Genomic DNA, 21310 nt, shown 5'->3' with positions numbered 1-21310 from the left:
TGTCGGCCCCTGAGGCCCTTGATCAGATAGCGGCCCATCTCGTTCCCCCTCACAGCCCTGAGCAAACACACAGAGATCCTGGTCTGACCACCACACACACACACACACACACACACACACACACACACACACACACACACACACACACACACACACACGCACACACACACACACACACACACACACACACACACACACACACACACACACACTAGCTAGAAGGTCCAGATCAACATAAACACGGACCGGTACACTTGTAAAGCAGGGCTCAATGGGAGCTGGCTGCGCTCGGCTGGGCAGTGGTTTGGGTGGTCAGGCAGTGCAGACGTGGAGGTTATGGTGATGTGGAAAAGGGGCAGAGGCCTGGGGTTTGGCCTGTTGGCTGTCTGCACCCAGGTCCCAGCCACGGTTGGACTGAAGGACAGATCTGTCTGAGTTAGTTGGGTTTACACAAGCACAAAGACACAGTGTGTGTGCTTCTCTGTGCTTTAGTGCTGAGTAAGGATTACAGATGGTAGGCAATTAAGTTATGAAAACTTAGGACACTAAAGAGGCCTTTCTACTGACTCTGAAAAACACCAAAGATGCCCAGGGTCCCTGCTCATCTGTGTGAACATGCCTTAGGCATGCTGCAAGGAGGCATGAGAACTGCAGATGTGGCCAGGGCAATAAATTGTAATGTCTGTACTGTGAGACGCCTAAGACAACGCTACAGGGAGACAGGACGGACGGCTGATCATCCTTGCAGTGGCAGACCACATGTAACAACGGATCGGTACATCCGAATATCACACCTGCGGGACAGGTACAGGATGGCAACAACAACTGCCCAAGTTACACTAGGAACGCACAATTCTTCCATCAATGCTCAGACTGTCCGCAATAGGCTGAGAGAGGTTGGACTGAGGGCTTGTAGGCCTGTTGTATAAGGCAGGTCCTCACCAGACATCACCGGTAACAACGTCGCCTATGGGCACAAACCAAGGACAAGACAGGACTGGCAAAAAGTGCTCTTCACTGACGAGTCACGGTTTTGTCTCACCAGGGGTGATGGCCTGATTTGCGTTTAACGTCGAAGGAATGAGCGTTACACCGAGGCCTGTACTCTGGAGCGGGATCAATTTGGAGGTGGAGGGTCCGTCATGGTCTGGGGCGATGTGTCACAGCATCATCGGACTGAGCTTGTTGTCATTGCAGGCAATCTCAATGCTGTGCGTTACAGGGAAGACATCCTCCTCCCTCATGTGGTACCCTTCCTGCAGGCTCATCCTGACGTGACTCTCCAGCATGACAATGCCACCAGCCATACTGCTCGTTCTGTGTGTGATTTCCTGACAGGAATGTCAGTGTTCTGCCATGGCCAGCGTAGAGCCCGGACCTCAATCCCATTGAGCACGTCTGGGACCTGTTGGATCGGAGGGTGAGGGCTAGGGCCATTCCCCCCAGAAATCTCAGGAAACTTGCAGGTGCCTTGGTGAAAGAGTAGGGTTAACATCTCACAGCAAGAACTGGCAAATCTGGTGCAGTCCATGAGGAGGAGATGCACTGCAGTACTTAATGCAGCTGGTGGCCACACCAGATACTGACTCAATGTCCCTTTGTTCAGGGACACGTTATTCAATTTCTGTTACTCACATGTTTGTGGAACTTGTTCAGTTCATGTTGTTGAATCTTGTTATGTTCATACAAATATTTACACATGTTAATTTTGCTGAAAATAAACACAGATGACAGTGAGAGGACGTTTCTTTAATTTTCTGAGTTAATTACCAACCGTGCTACACATTTCCACAACTCTACACCACAGAAGGGAGTGAGGTGGAGTGGAGTGCCTTACACCTTTTCCACATTACTGTCCATGTCCATGAGGGGGAGTAAGAGCCCTACGTTTCACTATCTCCTTTTGTCTTCATTACCAGCAGCCTCTTATCTTCACCAGTCAACCTTCTCTCATGGCTCATCAGGCCACACATTGTGTGTGACCAAAACCTTATTCCCTATAATGTGCACTAAGTTTGACCAGTAGTTGCATATATAGGGAATATGATGCCAGTGGGCCCTGGTAAAAATAAGTGCACTACAGGATGCAATTTTAGACACAACCATGGCCTGTGAAGAACATGGCGTCCCCGTCTCATATTCTCTTCCCAGGCTATATATAATATCATCAGCCATCTCTGATAGCAGGTAGGTATAAATAAATAAATAGGTGGCCTGTCCTGCTGGCAAACCTGTGTTTGAGTGACATGGACAGCCTGTCTCGCTGTTGAGGTTCCAGAGGAGCTGCTCAGTCCACTTTAAATGCCCCTTATAACTGGGGAAAGCAGACAGATATGTGTTAATGAATCCACATGCTTCGGTAACTCAAGCCCCCCTCCCAGCCCCTCTCCCAGGCCCCTGGCCACCCCACCCTACCAGGGCCCAAGTCAAGGACTCAGAGGTCAGAGGTCAAAGGCAGAGGTCACTAGGATTTAAGCAGCCTGGCCCTGGTAGACAGAGGTTATCATGGTCCTAATGGAGTTGGTGAAATAGCTCAATTAAACAGCAGTGTTACTGTGGTGATTCTCTCAGGTACAGAGCACACTGGGGAATTAGCTGTTAGGAGAAAACAATGTGTCAGGCTGAATGTAACTGGTTGATCTCTAAAACAAGCTCACATTTAGAGAATGTACAAAATGGTATGTGGGTCATCCTACTAAATCTACAGCAATTGTATCTGTTTTTCATTTATTGGATGATGGTGAAATAAAAAGAAAAATAGCCATTCCGTTCCATCTTACCCAAAGATAAAAGGCTTCAACCATATATAGGTTTCAACCATACGGTGCAGTACAACATAACATAACATACAAACTTTGACTTTGGTACCGTCACATACAGTACATACTGGATATTACATGTAATGTGAGACTCAAAGAAACCTGCCTTTGATTTCATGTCTATAATTAAACACACTGTTATGCTATTAGAGCCATTTCAATCAGTTAAGTAAGCAGCAGAAAGAGACAACAAATCTTGTAGGGCACACGAAAGCACCGCTGTGTCGCCAATCAGAGGAGAAGTGTACAGTACAGGAAAGGCCTCTTGATTGAGGATAAACCTCAGTACATGAAAGGCTAGTTTTCCCTGTGTGTGTGAGTCTTTTCTGAGAGAACTATCAAATCCCTGTGCCACCAGCAAGACTGGTCTGTATCCCAAATGGCACCGTATATATATGGTGCACTACTGTTGACCAAGGCCCTTGACCTACAGTAGTTCACCACATAGGGAATAGGGTGCCATTTGTGTGGCAACCTGGATATCAAACAATGTTTCATTTGAGTGAAAATAAAATGTCCTTGCGGTTTCCAGAAGTATTTCCTCCCCACGCTTCAGACTCTGACATAGCAACCCAAACAGTCGCCCGCGTGGAGCCCAGCCGTCACTTTAATCTTTTGATCAATGAGCCAAATAAATCCATGTTCTCTGCTGCTAGACATTATGGTAAAGAATAATAGGAAACGGCCCCGAGCGCAGTGTATAAGGTCCCTCAGCTCACAGACCAGTGTGTAAGGTCCCTCCTCACAGCTCACAGACCAGTGTGTAAGGTCACTCCTCACAGCTCACAGACCAGTGTGAAAGGTCACTCCTCACAGCTCACAGACCAGTGTATAAGGTCCCTCAGCTCACAGACCAGTGTGTACGGTCACTCCTCACAGCTCACAGACCAGTGTGAAAGGTCACTCCTCACAGCTCACAGAACAGTGTGTAAGGTCACTCCTCACAGCCCCCAGACCAGTGTGTAAGGTCACTCCTCACAGCTCACAGACCAGTGTGTAAGGTCACTCCTCACAGCTCACAGACCAGTGTGTAAGGTCACTCCTCATAGCTCACAGATCAGTGTGTAAGGTCACTCCTCACAGCTCACAGACCAGTGTGTAAGGTCACTCCTCATAGCTCACATACCAGTGTGTAAGGTCCCTCCTCATAGCTCACAGACCAGTGTGTAAGGCCACTCCTCATAGTTCACAGACCAGTAAGTAAGGTCCCTCCTCACAGCTCACAGACCAGTGTGTAAGGTCACTCCTCATAGCTCACAGACCAGTGTGTAAGGTCACTCCTCATAGCTCACAGGCCAGTGTGTGAGCGTATGTACAGTATGTGTGTGTGTGTATTCATTTGTGCATGCATGATACACACACTCCACACATAATATGTCAATGGGAAGCACCCTTACAGCCTCAACAGGCAACACACCAAGACACTACACTTACAAATGTAAATACTTCAAATGAATATGTGCCTGTTGACCAATAGCGTATATATTCCACTATTAAGTTTACGTAAGCAATATGTAAGCATTATGCCATATTGATGCAGATAACTCCATAGATGAGTGAATATTGCACACAGTCTACTAATGGAGCTGTGGTGTAGAAGATAAGCCACAGCTCTGACAGTAGAGTTATGTTGTCTTGTGGTGTAGAAGGTAAGCCACAGCTCTGACAGTAGAGTTCTGTTGTCTTGTGGTGTAGAAGATACGCCACAGCTCTGACAGTAGAGTTATGTTGTCTTGTGGTGTAGAAGATAAAACACAGCTCTGACAGTATAGTTCTGTTGTCTTGTGGTGTAGAAGATAAGCCACAGCTCTGACAGTAGAGTTATGCTGTCTTGTGGTGTAGAAGATAAGCCACAGCTCTGACAGTAGAGTTATGCTGTCTTGTGGTGTAGAAGATAAGCCACAGCTCTGACAGTAGAGTTATGTTGTCTTGTGGTGTAGAAGGTAAGCCACAGCTCTGATAGTAGAGTTATGTTGTCTTGTGGTGTAGAAGGTAAGCCACAGCTCTGACAGTAGAGTTATGCTGTCTTGTGGTGTAGAAGATACGCCACAGCTCTGACAGTAGAGTTATGTTGTCTTGTGGTGTAGAAGATAAGCCACAGCTCTGACAGTAGAGTTATGCTGTCTTGTGGTGTAGAAGATAAGCCACAGCTCTGACAGTAGAGTTATGCTGTCTTGTGGTGTAGAAGATAAGCCACAGCTCTGACAGTAGAGTTATGTTGTCTTGTGGTGTAGAAGATAAGCCACAGCTCTGACAGTAGAGTTATGTTGTCTTGTGGTGTGGAAGATAAGCCACAGCTCTGACAGTAGAGTTATGTTGTCTTGTGGTGTAGAAGATAAGCCACAGCTCTGACAGTAGAGTTATGTTGTCTTGTGGTGTAGAAGATAAGCCACAGCTCTGACAGTAGAGTTATGCTGTCTTGTGGTGTAGAAGATAAGCCACAGCTCTGACAGTAGAGTTCTGTTGTCTTGTGGTGTAGAAGGTAAGCCACAGCTCTGACAGTAGAGTTATGCTGTCTTGTGGTGTAGAAGATACGCCACAGCTCTGACAGTAGAGTTATGTTGTCTGTGGTGTAGAAGATAAGCCACAGCTCTGACAGTAGAGTTCTGTTGTCTTGTGGTGTAGAAGATAAGCCACAGCTCTGACAGTAGAGTTATGTTGTCTTGTGGTGTAGAAGGTAAGCCACAGCTCTGACAGTAGAGTTCTGTTGTCTTGTGGTGTAGAAGATACGCCACAGCTCTGACAGTAGAGTTATGTTGTCTTGTGGTGTAGAAGATAAAACACAGCTCTGACAGTATAGTTCTGTTGTCTTGTGGTGTAGAAGATAAGCCACAGCTCTGACAGTAGAGTTATGCTGTCTTGTGGTGTAGAAGATAAGCCACAGCTCTGACAGTAGAGTTATGCTGTCTTGTGGTGTAGAAGATAAGCCACAGCTCTGACAGTAGAGTTATGTTGTCTTGTGGTGTAGAAGGTAAGCCACAGCTCTGATAGTAGAGTTATGTTGTCTTGTGGTGTAGAAGGTAAGCCACAGCTCTGACAGTAGAGTTATGCTGTCTTGTGGTGTAGAAGATACGCCACAGCTCTGACAGTAGAGTTATGTTGTCTTGTGGTGTAGAAGATAAGCCACAGCTCTGACAGTAGAGTTATGCTGTCTTGTGGTGTAGAAGATAAGCCACAGCTCTGACAGTAGAGTTATGCTGTCTTGTGGTGTAGAAGATAAGCCACAGCTCTGACAGTAGAGTTATGTTGTCTTGTGGTGTAGAAGATAAGCCACAGCTCTGACAGTAGAGTTATGTTGTCTTGTGGTGTGGAAGATAAGCCACAGCTCTGACAGTAGAGTTATGTTGTCTTGTGGTGTAGAAGATAAGCCACAGCTCTGACAGTAGAGTTATGTTGTCTTGTGGTGTAGAAGATAAGCCACAGCTCTGACAGTAGAGTTATGCTGTCTTGTGGTGTAGAAGATAAGCCACAGCTCTGACAGTAGAGTTCTGTTGTCTTGTGGTGTAGAAGGTAAGCCACAGCTCTGACAGTAGAGTTATGCTGTCTTGTGGTGTAGAAGATACGCCACAGCTCTGACAGTAGAGTTATGTTGTCTGTGGTGTAGAAGATACGCCACAGCTCTGACAGTAGAGTTCTGTTGTCTTGTGGTGTAGAAGATAAGCCACAGCTCTGACAGTAGAGTTATGTTGTCTTGTGGTGTAGAAGGTAAGCCACAGCTCTGACAGTAGAGTTATGCTGTCTTGTGGTGTAGAAGATAAGCCACAGCTCTGACAGTAGAGTTATGCTGTCTTGTGGTGTAGAAGATACGCCACAGCTCTGACAGTAGAGTTATGTTGTCTTGTGGTGTAGAAGATAAGCCACAGCTCTGACAGTAGAGTTATGCTGTCTTGTGGTGTAGAAGATAAGCCACAGCTCTGACAGTAGAGTTATGCTGTCTTGTGGTGTAGAAGATAAGCCACAGCTCTGACAGTAGAGTTATGCTGTCTTGTGGTGTAGAAGATAAGCCACAGCTCTGACAGTAGAGTTCTGTTGTCTTGTGGTGTAGAAGGTAAGCCACAGCTCTGACAGTATAGTTCTGTTGTCTTGTGGTGTAGAAGATAAGCCACAGCTCTGACAGTAGAGTTATGCTGTCTTGTGGTGTAGAAGATAAGCCACAGCTCTGACAGTAGAGTTATGCTGTCTTGTGGTGTAGAAGATAAGCCACAGCTCTGACAGTAGAGTTATGTTGTCTTGTGGTGTAGAAGGTAAGCCACAGCTCTGACAGTAGAGTTATGTTGTCTTGTGGTGTAGAAGATAAGCCACAGCTCTGACAGTAGAGTTATGCTGTCTTGTAGTGTAGAAGATAAGCCACAGCTCTGACAGTAGAGTTATGTTGTCTTGTGGTGTAGAAGATAAGCCACAGCTCTGACAGTAGAGTTATGCTGTCTTGTGGTGTAGAAGATAAGCCACAGCTCTGACAGTAGAGTTCTGTTGTCTTGTGGTGTAGAAGGTAAGCCACAGCTCTGACAGTAGAGTTATGCTGTCTTGTGGTGTAGAAGATACGCCACAGCTCTGACAGTAGAGTTATGTTGTCTGTGGTGTAGAAGATAAGCCACAGCTCTGACAGTAGAGTTCTGTTGTCTTGTGGTGTAGAAGATAAGCCACAGCTCTGACAGTAGAGTTATGTTGTCTTGTGGTGTAGAAGGTAAGCCACAGCTCTGACAGTAGAGTTCTGTTGTCTTGTGGTGTAGAAGATACGCCACAGCTCTGACAGTAGAGTTATGTTGTCTTGTGGTGTAGAAGATAAAACACAGCTCTGACAGTATAGTTCTGTTGTCTTGTGGTGTAGAAGATAAGCCACAGCTCTGACAGTAGAGTTATGCTGTCTTGTGGTGTAGAAGATAAGCCACAGCTCTGACAGTAGAGTTATGCTGTCTTGTGGTGTAGAAGATAAGCCACAGCTCTGACAGTAGAGTTATGTTGTCTTGTGGTGTAGAAGGTAAGCCACAGCTCTGATAGTAGAGTTATGTTGTCTTGTGGTGTAGAAGGTAAGCCACAGCTCTGACAGTAGAGTTATGCTGTCTTGTGGTGTAGAAGATACGCCACAGCTCTGACAGTAGAGTTATGTTGTCTTGTGGTGTAGAAGATAAGCCACAGCTCTGACAGTAGAGTTATGCTGTCTTGTGGTGTAGAAGATAAGCCACAGCTCTGACAGTAGAGTTATGCTGTCTTGTGGTGTAGAAGATAAGCCACAGCTCTGACAGTAGAGTTATGTTGTCTTGTGGTGTAGAAGATAAGCCACAGCTCTGACAGTAGAGTTATGTTGTCTTGTGGTGTGGAAGATAAGCCACAGCTCTGACAGTAGAGTTATGTTGTCTTGTGGTGTAGAAGATAAGCCACAGCTCTGACAGTAGAGTTATGTTGTCTTGTGGTGTAGAAGATAAGCCACAGCTCTGACAGTAGAGTTATGCTGTCTTGTGGTGTAGAAGATAAGCCACAGCTCTGACAGTAGAGTTCTGTTGTCTTGTGGTGTAGAAGGTAAGCCACAGCTCTGACAGTAGAGTTATGCTGTCTTGTGGTGTAGAAGATACACCACAGCTCTGACAGTAGAGTTATGTTGTCTGTGGTGTAGAAGATACGCCACAGCTCTGACAGTAGAGTTCTGTTGTCTTGTGGTGTAGAAGATAAGCCACAGCTCTGACAGTAGAGTTATGTTGTCTTGTGGTGTAGAAGGTAAGCCACAGCTCTGACAGTAGAGTTATGCTGTCTTGTGGTGTAGAAGATAAGCCACAGCTCTGACAGTAGAGTTATGCTGTCTTGTGGTGTAGAAGATACGCCACAGCTCTGACAGTAGAGTTATGTTGTCTTGTGGTGTAGAAGATAAGCCACAGCTCTGACAGTAGAGTTATGCTGTCTTGTGGTGTAGAAGATAAGCCACAGCTCTGAGAGTAGAGTTATGCTGTCTTGTGGTGTAGAAGATAAGCCACAGCTCTGACAGTAGAGTTATGCTGTCTTGTGGTGTAGAAGATAAGCCACAGCTCTGACAGTAGAGTTCTGTTGTCTTGTGGTGTAGAAGGTAAGCCACAGCTCTGACAGTATAGTTCTGTTGTCTTGTGGTGTAGAAGATAAGCCACAGCTCTGACAGTAGAGTTATGCTGTCTTGTGGTGTAGAAGATAAGCCACAGCTCTGACAGTAGAGTTATGCTGTCTTGTGGTGTAGAAGATAAGCCACAGCTCTGACAGTAGAGTTATGTTGTCTTGTGGTGTAGAAGGTAAGCCACAGCTCTGACAGTAGAGTTATGTTGTCTTGTGGTGTAGAAGATAAGCCACAGCTCTGACAGTAGAGTTATGCTGTCTTGTAGTGTAGAAGATAAGCCACAGCTCTGACAGTAGAGTTATGCTGTCTTGTAGTGTAGAAGATAAGCCACAGCTCTGACAGTAGAGTTCTGTTGTCTTGTAGTGTAGAAGATAAGCCACAGCTCTGACAGTAGAGTTATGCTGTCTTGTGGTGTAGAAGATAAGCCACAGCTCTGACAGTAGAGTTATTTTGTCTTGTAGTGTAGAAGATAAGCCACAGCTCTGACAGTAGAGTTCTGTTGTCTTGTAGTGTAGAAGATAAGCCACAGCTCTGACAGTAGAGTTATGATGTCTTGTGGTGTAGAAGATAAGCCACAGCTCTGACAGTAGAGTTATGTTGTCTTGTGGTGTAGAAGATAAGCCACAGCTCTGACAGTAGAGTTATTATGTCTTGTGGTGTAGAAGATAAGCCACAGCTCTGATAGTAGAGTTCTGTTGTCTTGTAAGTGTAGAAGATACGCCACAGCTCTGACAGTAGAGTTATGTTGTCTTTTGGTGTAGAAGATAAGCCACAGCTCTGACAGTAGAGTTATGTTGTCTTGTGGTGTAGAAGATAAGCCACAGCTCTGACAGTAGAGTTATGCTGTCTTGTGGTGTAGAAGATAAGCCACAGCTCTGACAGTAGAGTTCTGTTGTCTTGTGTTGTAGAAGATAAGCCACAGCTCTGACAGTAGAGTTATGCTGTCTTGTGGTGCGGAAGAGGAGCCACAGCTCTGACAGTAGAGTTATGCTGTCTTGTGGTGTAGAAGATAAGCCACAGCTCTGACAGTAGAGTTATGTTGTCTTGTGGTGTAGAAGATAAGCCACAGCTCTGACAGTAGAGTTATGTTGTCTTGTGGTGCGGAAGAGGAGCCAATAGGGCTCTAGTGTCTCTTGGTTGTGCTTGGGTTCTGAGAGAGGAGAGCTAGTTTGTCTTGTGTTTGTGTTGCGGAAGGTGAGCTGGAGCTCTGAGAAACAGAGCTCATCAATTCAGGTGCCTGACAGAGCCAGATAAGCATCTCACCCTCGGCAGAAATAACACAGCATCCTATTGAGGCCTGATAATTACAGAGACACACTGCCACACCAGGGCTGATGTATCACCTTCAGATAGCAATCTCACAGCCCACCGCTACACACACATGCACAAACACAGACACACAAGTGTACACACACACATACGTGCACGAACACACACACATGCACACACACTAAAAGGAGCTAATGGGAAATGAACGTTCCCATTAATGACTAAGCCATTCTATCAGTGGATAAATTGACCTACATGGCAATTAAATGAAAGGGCAGTATATCCCACTGCAGTCGTTAATGTGAGTGGTTTATCTAAAGTTTTCATGAATTGAAACTGTTTCTTCAGAGTTGTGTACTGACGCCACAGGTAGACAGGCCTCTTTCAACGTGGCCCTTTACCAGATAATAAATATCACTGATGAGGTGTGTCAGAGGTGTTACCGCGCTGTCTTGTTGTCACCAAACATACACTCCAAAGAAGCTACACACTCAACAACCTGTCCATGGTCTTGTCCCAACAAATAGTGCAGTAGTCAAACATTAGCAGCACCCCAGCCATCCTCAAAGCTAACGTATGGCCTGAGCATGACTTTCCAACAGTCAGGCTTTCCTCACCTGCAGCCATTCTATAGATAGATGTTTTACATGATGCAGTGTAGCAGTGTGTAAAGTACAGGAGAGGGTCATTGTTTGTGCTTGCAGGTGATTCATTCTTCTAGAAGTTCCCATTCTTTATCTGATGGGCATATCTGCTGACAGGACTGGGTGTTCTGAGGCATTGTTTTTTTTCGGTAGAACTGTCCACATTTGATACGCTGTTAACCTGGGGCTAGTTCACAGAGAGAAATCACTGCAGCATGTCTGACATTGTGTAGAAACATTCCCCTGAGCATAAAGTCAGCCCTATGATACATGTATATATTGTATGATACTATGGTGGAGTCACACAATGGAGGGTCATTTCCGGCATGTGTCCGGGGCCTTTTGGATGAGCACTTCTGAACCATCACTGTGTCCGACCATCTCTAAGGCTTTCTTTTTCTGAATCTGGAAGTTAGATTTCGGGTATGAATATCAGTTCTTGTCCCTTGAAGTTATCCATAAGTAAAAAGTTTTGATTAGCCCCCTAACGAAAATGATCAAAGAAATTCAATGAAACACTCAATGTCAATTTATTAGGACCCCTAAGAAATGTAGAGTAATTGATTAAAAAGAAAAGATTCATTACAAGTTGATTTATAACCCGGAGCCTCAGTGGGCCTGATAGTGTTGCCTGGAGGCCTGATTATCTGGTTCTTCAGTAGACAGTACTAGGCTGGGTGAAAAAGGTTTGTCCCAAATGGCACCCTACTCCCTATACAGTACTTTGGACCAGAATCCTATGTGTCCTGGTCAAAAGTAAGGAATAGGGTGCCATTTGGGACACACAACATGTGCTTTACAGAGGGTCAACAAAGCCTGGCCAGCCACAGGTAAAACCTTACTCCACTGGGACAGCAAAGCCTGGCCAGCCACAGGTAAAACCTTACTCCACTGGGACAGCAAAGCCTGACCAGCCACAGGTAAAACCTTACTCCACTAGGACAGCAAAGCCTGGCCAGCCACAGGTAAAGCCTTACTCCACTGGGACAGCAAAGCCTGGCCAGCCACAGGTAAAACCTTACTCCACTGGGACAGCAAAGCCTGACCAGCCACAGGTAAAACCTTACTCCACTGGGACAGCAAAGCCTGACCAGCCACAGGTAAAACCTTACTCCACTGGGACAGCAAAGCCTGACCAGCCACAGGTAAAACCTTACTCCACTGGGACAGCAAAGCCTGGCCAGCCACAGGTAAAACCTTACTCCACTAGGACAGCAAAGCCTGACCAGCCACAGGTAAAACCTTACTCCACTAGGACAGCAAAGCCTGGCCATCCACAGGTAAAGCCTTACTCCACTGGGACAGCAAAGCCTGGCCAGCCACAGGTAAAACCTTACTCCACTGGGACAGCAAAGCCTGACCAGCCACAGGTAAAACCTTACTCCACTGGGACAGCAAAGCCTGACCAGCCACAGGTAAAACCTTACTCCACTGGGACAGCAAAGCCTGACCAGCCACAGGTAAAACCTTACTCCACTGGGACAGCAAAGCCTGACCAGCCACAGGTAAAACCTTACTCCACTGGGACAGCAAAGCCTGACCAGCCACAGGTAAAACCTTACTCCACTGGGACAGCAAAGCCTGACCAGCCACAGGTAAAACCTTACTCCACTGGGACAGCACTTTTGTGGCATAATAAATAGTCCAGGACTGTACCCGATACTCCACACAGTGACGGGTGGAGATATTGCAGTGTGTGTGTGTGTGTGTGTGTGTGTGTGTGTGTGTGTGTGTGTGTGTGTTTAAATGAAGGAAATTAATTCCTCTTTTCTACTCCTTTTCCCTATAGCTCTCTTACTCTTCTCTCACTGTGTCATTCACAAAGGGAAGAGTATGAGACATCTCATCTTAACCTGATCTAAGAGGCTCCTGTTTCCAATCACATGTTCTAGAACAGGTAAGCAACTCCACAGGGAACACAGAGAAGGTTCTGAGAGCTCTAAATAACCCTTTAACATTCTATTGTATGAGCTCAACTGTCTGGGAGAGAAGGAAGGTGGCGCCTGGAGGACAACCTCACTGTACCCCACACAGACACAGGGAGAAAAAAAGAACTTGTCTGCTGGCTGCCGAGAGAATGAGGCTGTATGTAGAAGTGGCAGGCAGGAACAAATCATCACTGAGAGGGTGCTGGTGAATGCGAACAGAGACCACACAGAACACAGCAAATACAGTTGGCTCTGTCTGTATTGCACATTAATCTGATGAGGTTCCTCACACAAATAATCCCTCTGAATTGTGATGATGATGCATGTGTAGATGTGTGTGGTGTGAGGGATAAGGACTCTCTGACATACTCTCCAAGGGAAGCTATCCTAATCAATGAAGGGGTCTATACTGTGCTAACCATGCCCATTAGAGAAGCCAAACGCTCCTCCCTATGTGCTCTAGTGTAAGGCTGCTTATTCTACAGCAGCATAGTATAGTTCTGCTCTGCTCTGTAGCTAGCTGCCCATCTCTCTCTGTCGGATCTGCTCTGTAGCTAGCTGCCCATCTCTCTCTGTCGGATCTGCTCTGTAGCTAGCTGCCCATCTCTCTCTGTCGGATCTGCTCTGTAGCTAGCTGCCCTTCTCTCTCAGTCAGACTTTCTCTGTAGCTAGCTGCTCTTCTCTCTCAGTCAGACCTTCTCTGTAGCTAGCTGCTCTTCTCTCTGTCAGACATTCTCTGTAGCTAGCTGCTCTTCTCTCTCAGTCAGACCTGCTCTGTAGCTAGCTGCTCTTCTCTCTGTCAGACCTACTCTGTAGCTAGCTGCTCTTCTCTCAGTTAGACCTACTCTGCAGCTAGCTGCTCTTCTCTCTGTCAGACCTACTCTGTAGCTAGCTGCCCTTCTCTCTCAGTCAGACCTGCTCTATAGCTAGCTGCCCTTCTATCTCAGTCAGACCTTCTCTGTAGGTAGCTGGTCTTCTCTCTCAGTCAGACCTACTCTGTAGCTAGCTGCCCTTCTCTCTCAGTCAGACCTTCTCTGTAGGTAGCTGCTCTTCTCTCTCAGTCAGACCTGCTCTGTAGCTAGCTGCTCTTCTCTCAGTCAGACCTTCTCTGCAGGTTGCTGCTCATCTCTCAGTCAGACCTACTCTGTAGCTAGCTGCTCTTCTCTCTGTCAGACCTGCAGGCCTGCTCTGCAGCTAGTGAAACCTGCAGCAGGCAGCATGCTGTGGCCTTTCCCCTGCTCCCCTGCTGCTCTTTCCCCTGCTCGTTCCTGTCTGATTCACCCCAGCACATAGCTCACAGCAGGTAGGACATCCAGCTCCTCCACAGCAGCCTTGTACAGCAACTGACCTGTGAACCTGTCAGGAGACCCCCTAAAGTTACTCTACTCTCCCTATACACAGTGCGGTCTGGATTCTGAGACCCGCTTTCAGAGGCCGGGCCCTTGATGTAATACATGTAGCATACAGGGTATATATGTGAATTTGTTTAAGCCAGCACATCTGTCACTCACTCACTCGGCTGGAACTCACAGGGCTTGAACTCACAGGGCTGGAACTCAACAGGGCCAGATCTCACAGGGCCAGAACTCACAGGGCCGGAACACACAGGGCTGGAGTGATTTTCCCTGTTTTTTACATCTTGTCCTGGAGAGCCGCAGGCTGAGCAGGCATTTGTTACAGCCCAGCACTAACACACATTTGATTAAGCTAATCAATCAAGGTCCAGTACATACAACAGCACTGGAGTAACGTAATGAGTGGCCTGGGCTGTGTAGCCCCATAGTGACGGGTCAGCCCTGGTAGAGGGAGCGAGGGCTGTACAGCCCCATAGTGAAGGGTCAGCCCTGGTAGAGGGAGCGAGGGCTGTGTAGCCCCATAGTGACGGGTCAGCCCTGGTAGAGGGAGCGAGGGCTGTACAGCCCCATAGTGAAGGGTCAGCCCTGCTCTACTATCACATATCTAAAATACAAAATCCATGAGTATGTGTGTGTCTTTGTAATGAACACGATGGGAGACAGAGAGCTGGTTTCAAGCGCAGCAGGTGTTTATTTGTAAAGGACCCCAGGAGGAGGCAGGTAGCTGGGTCCAGGGGCAGGCAGAAGGTTATACACAGGAGGAGGCAGGTAGCTGGGTCCAGGGGCAGGCAGAAGGTCATACACAGGAGGAGGCAGGTAGCTGGGTCCAGGGGCAGGCAGAAGGTTATACACAGGAGGAGGCAGGTAGCTGGGTCCAGGGGCAGGCAGAAGGTCATACACAGGAGGAGGCAGGTAGCTGGGTCCAGGGGCAGGCAGAAGGTCATACACAGAGGGTCCAAAAAGGCAACAGTACAGGCAGGAAAAAGGCTAGTAACGTAGTCCGGGAGATCAGGCAAGATGTTGATAACAGGAAATCGGGTAGGCTAAGGTACAGGCAGGAAATAGGCAAAAGGCGTCATTAGTGAGGCAGGCAAAAACTATCATACACAGGAGGATTAAATTAGGGAAACACAGCGCTCCAAAGGCAAAAATCTTTCGATCTGCCCCTGAACAAGGCAGTTAACCCACTGTTCCTAGGCCGTCATTGAAATAAGAATTTGTTCTTAACTGACATGCCTAGTTAAAGGAAGGTAAAATGGTAAAATAGAAGTGTGTCACAAAACAAACAATACCTCACAATGATGGGATGCAAAGAACTGAACTAAATAGTGTGTAATAATGACATACAGGTGTGTGAACAGGTGATCAGAATTCAGGTGATTGGGATCTGGAGAGTGAGCTGTGTTCAGGGAATCTACTGTATTTGTTTCAGAGTGTGAGCTGGAAAGTGTGCTGGAAAGTGAGCTGCATTCAAGGGATCTACGCGTTTGAGAGTGTGAGTTGGAAGAAGACGTTACAGTCTTATACATGTCTTATCATGTGTATGTGTATCTGTGCCTGTGTGTATGTGTCTCTTCACAGTCTCCGCTTATCCATAAGGTATATTTGTATCTGTTTTTTAAATCTGATTCTTCTGCTTGCATCAGTTACCTGATATGGAATAGAGTTTCATGCAACCATGGCTCTATTTAGTACTGTGCGGCTCCCATAGTCTGTTCTGGACTTGGGGACTGTGAAGAGACCTCTGGTGACATGTCTTGTGGGGTATGCATGGGTGTCTGAGCTGTGTGCTTGTAGTTTAAATAGACAGCTCAGTGCATTCAGCTTGTCAACACTTCTTACAAAAACAAGTAGTGATGAAGTCAATCTCCTCCACTTTGAGCCATTAGAGATTTGCATGCATATTATTAATGTTAGTTCTCCATGTAGATTTAAGAGCCAGCCGTGCTGCCCTGTTCTGAGCAAATTGTAATTTTCTGAGGTCCCTCTTTGTGGCACTCGACAAGACCACTGAATAGTAGTCAAGGTTTGACAAAACTAGGGCCTTTTGGACCTGCCTTGTTGATAGTATTGTTTAAAAGGCAGAGCCAGCACTTTATTATGGACAGACTTCTTCCTGTCTTAGCTACTGTTGTATCAACATGTTTTGACCATTACAGTTTACAGTCCAGGGTTACTCCAAGCAGTTTAGTCACTTGAACTTGCTCAATTTCCACATTACTTATTACAAGATTTAGTTTAGGTTTAGAGTTTGGTGAAAGATTTGTCCCAAGTACAATGCTTTTAGTTTTTGAAATATTTAGGACTAACGTATTCCTTGCCACCCATTCTGAAACTAACTGCGGCTCTTTGTTAAGTGTTGCAGTGATTTCACTCACTATAGTAGCTGACGTGTATAGTGTTGAGTCATCTACATAACGGTAGCGTCCCACCTCGCCAACAGGCAGTGAAAGTGCAGGGCGCCAAATTCAAAACAACAAAAATCTCATAATTAAAATTCCTCAAGCATACAAGAATTTTACACCATTTTAAGGACAAAATTCTCATTAACCCAGCCACAGTGTCTGATTTCAAAAATACTTTACAGCGAAAGCACCACAAACAATTATGTTAGGTCACCACCAACTCACAGAAAAACACAGCCATTTTTCCAGCCAAAGAAAATCACAATTAGAGATAAAATTAATCACTAACCTTTGATCTTCATCAGATGACACTCATAGGACTTCATGTTACACATTACATGTATGTTTTGTTTGATGAAGTGCATATAAAAAAAATCTAATTTTACATTGGCGCGTTACATTCAGTAGTTCTAAAACATGCGGTGATTGTGCAAAGAGCCACAGGTAGTTACAGAAATACTCATCATAAATGTTGATGACAATACAAGTGTTATACATGGAATTAGAGATATACTTCTCCTTAATGCAACCGCTGTGTCAGATTTTTTTTTTAACTTTACGGAAAAAGCAAACCATGCAATAATCTGAGTACAGTGTTCAGACAACAAACCAGCCAAAAAGATATCTGCCATATTGTGTAGTCAACATTAGTCAGAAATAGCATTATAAATATTCACTTACCTTTGATGATCTTCATCAGAATGCACTCCCATGAATCCCAGTTCCAGGATAAATGTTTGATTTGTTCGATAATGTCCATCATTTATGTCCAAAAAGCCTCTTTTGTTAGGGCGTTTGGTAATCAAATCCAAACGCTCGTTCAGGTCCAGCCAAACTTTGGACGAAAAGTTCAAAACGTTCCGTTTACAGCCCGTAGAAACTTGTCAAACTAAGTATAGAATCAATCTTTAGGATGTTTTTATCATAAATGTTCAATAATGTTCCAACCAGAGAATTCTTATGTCTGTAGAAAAGCAATGGAACGAGAGCTAACTCTCTCATGACCGTGCCTCAGAGCCTGTGGCACTCTGCCAGACACCTTGCTCGATCAGCTCTCATTTGCCCCCACTTCACTTCACCCCCACACACAAAGTTCTAAATCTAGCTAGGTAGATAGCCAATGAGCTGAGGTAAATGGCAGTATGCCATGGTTGTGTGTTGGAAGACCAACCCATGTCGTAAACTCCAGCATAAAGAGAGTCATTCGCTATTGAAGTTTTATTCCGGAAGGAGCTACGCATTTTACGCACAGTGTTGTTTTGGTAAACGAGCAGATTCAGCTGTTTATATATCAATCAGTATGGCGACTAAGTCAGGGAGAGCTAAATCTAAGTCTAGATATACAGATGTACACACAATTTTAGAAGAAATTTATCAGAAAAGTGAGACAGAGATTGTTGTAGGACGATTCATTTTGCGATTCCCAAGTGGAGGAATATTTTTTGAACGTAGATTGTAGCCACTGTGTATAATCTGTAACGTGCCTGCAGAAGAGGAGCAATGTCACCGTTTTGGACTGGTAAGTTCTTCTCATGCTAATGCCCTTGTTTGAAATTAATAATATAAAATATTATTAGATTTTTTTACAATTTAGAAGCAATATATAAACATGTAATGTCATGAAATGTGACATGCGTGTGTCTGCTGCCCCACCCCACCCACATGAAAAAGCCTATTTGAGGCTGTTGAGGGGAGGGCAGGCCCACAACAATGGCCAAAGTGAAATGGAGACAGTAGATACAGCTGGTCTGTTGTAATATAATAAAGACAGTAGATCTAGCTGGTCTGTCATAATATAATAGAGACAGTAGATCTAGCTGAAATGTCATAATATAAAAGAGACAGTAGATGTAGCAGGTCTATAATAATATATTAAATATTATGTTCCCTGTACTTATATATATATATATAATCTGTTTGTTATACCCCAGCAGCACAATATTGTGTAGAACTTTGGCAAAGTGGGTGATGTTATATCCTTCCTGTTTGGCCCTGTCTGGGGGTCTCATTGGATGGGGCCACAGTGTCTCCCTACCCCTCCTGTCTCAGCCTCCAGTATTTATGCTGCAGTAGTTTATGTGTCGGGGGGCTAGGGTCAGTTTGTTATGTCTGGAGTACTTCTTCTGTCTTATCCGGTGTCCTGTGTGAATTTAAGTATGCTCTCTCTAATTCTCTCTTTCTCTCTCTCGGAGGACCTGAGCCCTAGGACCATGCGTCAGGACTACCTGGCATGATGACTCCTTGCTGTCCCCAGTCCACCTGGCCTTGCTGCTGTTCCAGTTTCAACTGTTCTGCCTGCGACTATGGAACCCTAAACTGTTCATATTTACTCTTGAGGTGCTGTCCTGTTGCATCCTGTACAACTACTGTGATTATTATTATTTGTCCCTGCTGGTCTTCTATGAACGTTTGAAAATCTCGGCCATGTTCTGTTATAATCTCCACCCGGCACAGCCAAAAGAGGACTGGCCACCCCTCATAGCCTCGTTCCTCTCTAGGTTTCTTCCTAGGTTTTGGCCTTTCTAGGGAGTTTTTCCTAGCCACCGTGCTTCTACACCTGCATTGCTTGCTGTTTGGGGTTTTAGGCTGGGTTTCTGTACAGCACTTTGAGATATTAGCTGATGTACAAAAGGCTATATAAATACATTTGATTTGATAGAGGACTGAGGGTCTTCCAAATATTGAAAGTGTGTAAATAGTTACCCATGTTATTTTGTAAATGTATATATTTTTTTCTTCAGATTTTTTTCCCATATTTTTTTCTCCATTTTTGGGGGGGTGTGTTAGAATACCATTTTGGTATTTTGTATATAGTTATTTGTTTCAAAATGTATACCTTCACCAATTTGGCCACTTGGGTACATTTGGGCTACTTGTGTAGGACACCTGGGTGACACTCATTTTGGAAGTTATCATTCTGAAACTTTGCACAAGTACTGTTGCCCTTTTATATTTTTCTCTGAAGTTGTCCCCATCATCCTATCTGAATGTTTGTTTTATCTTGTTCATTTTGAAGATGATGATACAACAATAAAAATAAACATGTTTTTTTTCATTGTATTATCTAAACCAGATCTATTGTGTTATATTCTCCTACATTCAATTCACATTTACACTTCAGAGTGTTTTCTTTCAAATCGTATCAAGAATAAGCAAATTCTTGCTTCTGGGCCAGAGCTACAGGCAGTTAGATTTGGGTATGTCTTCAGGAGGGAATTGAACAAAGTAGGGGGGTAGCTCTAAAACTAACAGGTCTGTGAGAGCCGGAATTCTTACTGGTTGGTAGGTGATCAAATACTTATGTCATGCAATAAAATGCAAATTAATTACTTAAAAATCATACAATGTGATTTCTGGATTTTTGTTTTAGATTCTGTCTCTCACAGTTGAAGTGTACCTATGATAAAAAATTACAGACCTCTACATGCTTTGTAAGTAGGAAAACCTGCAAAATCAGCAGTGTATCAAATACTTGTTCTCCCCACTGTAACTCTTATCCACAATATAGCAGGGGGTGTAAAGCCATAACACATACGTTTTTCCATCAGCGGACTATGATTGATAATGTCAAAAGCTGCATTGAAGTCTAACAAAACAGCTCCCACAATCTTTTTATCATCAATTTCTCTCAACCAATCATCAGTCATTTGTGTAAGTGCCGTGATTGTTGAATGTCCTTCCCTATAACAATGCTGAAAGTCGGTTCTAAATTTGTTTACAGTAAAATAGCTTTGTACCTGGTCAAACACCATTTGTTTCCAGAAAATTACTAATGCTTGTTAACAGGCTGATTGGTTGGTTAATTTGAGCCAGTAAAGGGGGCTTTACTATTCTTGGGTAACGGAGTTACTTTTGCATCCCTCAAGGCCTGAGGGCACAGACTTTCTAGTAGGCTTAGATTAAAGATATGGCGTGACAATATTGTTCGCTATTATCCTCTGAAATTTTCCATCCAAGTTGTCAGAGCCTGGTGTGCAATTTTTTTTCACGTCTTCCACACTCACTTTAAGGAATTCAAAATTACAATGCTTGTCTTTCATAATTTGATAAGTTATACTTGGATGTGTAGTGTAAGCGTTTGTGCTGGCATGTCATGCCTAAATTTGCTAATCTTGCCAATGAAAAAAGTATTAAAGTAATTGGCAATATCAGTGGGCCTTTTTGTCCAAAATGAGTTTGTCTTTTTGTCCAAAATGTCATTTAAAGTGCTCCAAAGCTTTTTACTATCATTCTTTATATAATGTATATTTTTTTCAGTTTAGTCACGTTTTCTCAATTTTCAGTACGTTTGCCAATCGGTTGTGCAGACATACTTATTTGCCATTCCTTTTACCTCATCCTTCTCAACCATACCATTTTTCAATTCTTCAACAATCCATGGGGATTTAACAGTTGTTACAGTCGTTTTCTTAATGGTGCGTGCTTATTAGTATGTAGAATAAGCAATTTTATAAATTTGTCAAGTGCAGCGCCTGGTTGCTACTCATTACACACCACAGACCAACAACAATTCTTTACATCCACAACATAGGAATCACTACAGAACGTATTGTATGACCTGTTATGCACTATATTAGGCCCAGCCTTTGGAACTGGGGTTTTCCTAGGTATGGCTACTATATTGTGATCACTACATCTGATGGATTTGGATACTGCTTGAAAGCAAATTTCTGCAGAATTAGAAAATATGTGTTGATGTGTGTATAAATGTTGATGATTTCATTCCTGTGCTGCTGACTGGTAACCTACCAGGTTAGTAAATATTGACTGGCTTGATGAAAGCCAGTCAATATTTAAACCACCCAGAAAATATA

Source organism: Oncorhynchus mykiss, chromosome 11 (assembly GCF_013265735.2).
Source record: "Oncorhynchus mykiss isolate Arlee chromosome 11, USDA_OmykA_1.1, whole genome shotgun sequence".
Lineage (NCBI taxonomy): Eukaryota > Metazoa > Chordata > Actinopteri > Salmoniformes > Salmonidae > Oncorhynchus > Oncorhynchus mykiss.
Note: the sequence above shows the minus strand (reverse complement) of the source record.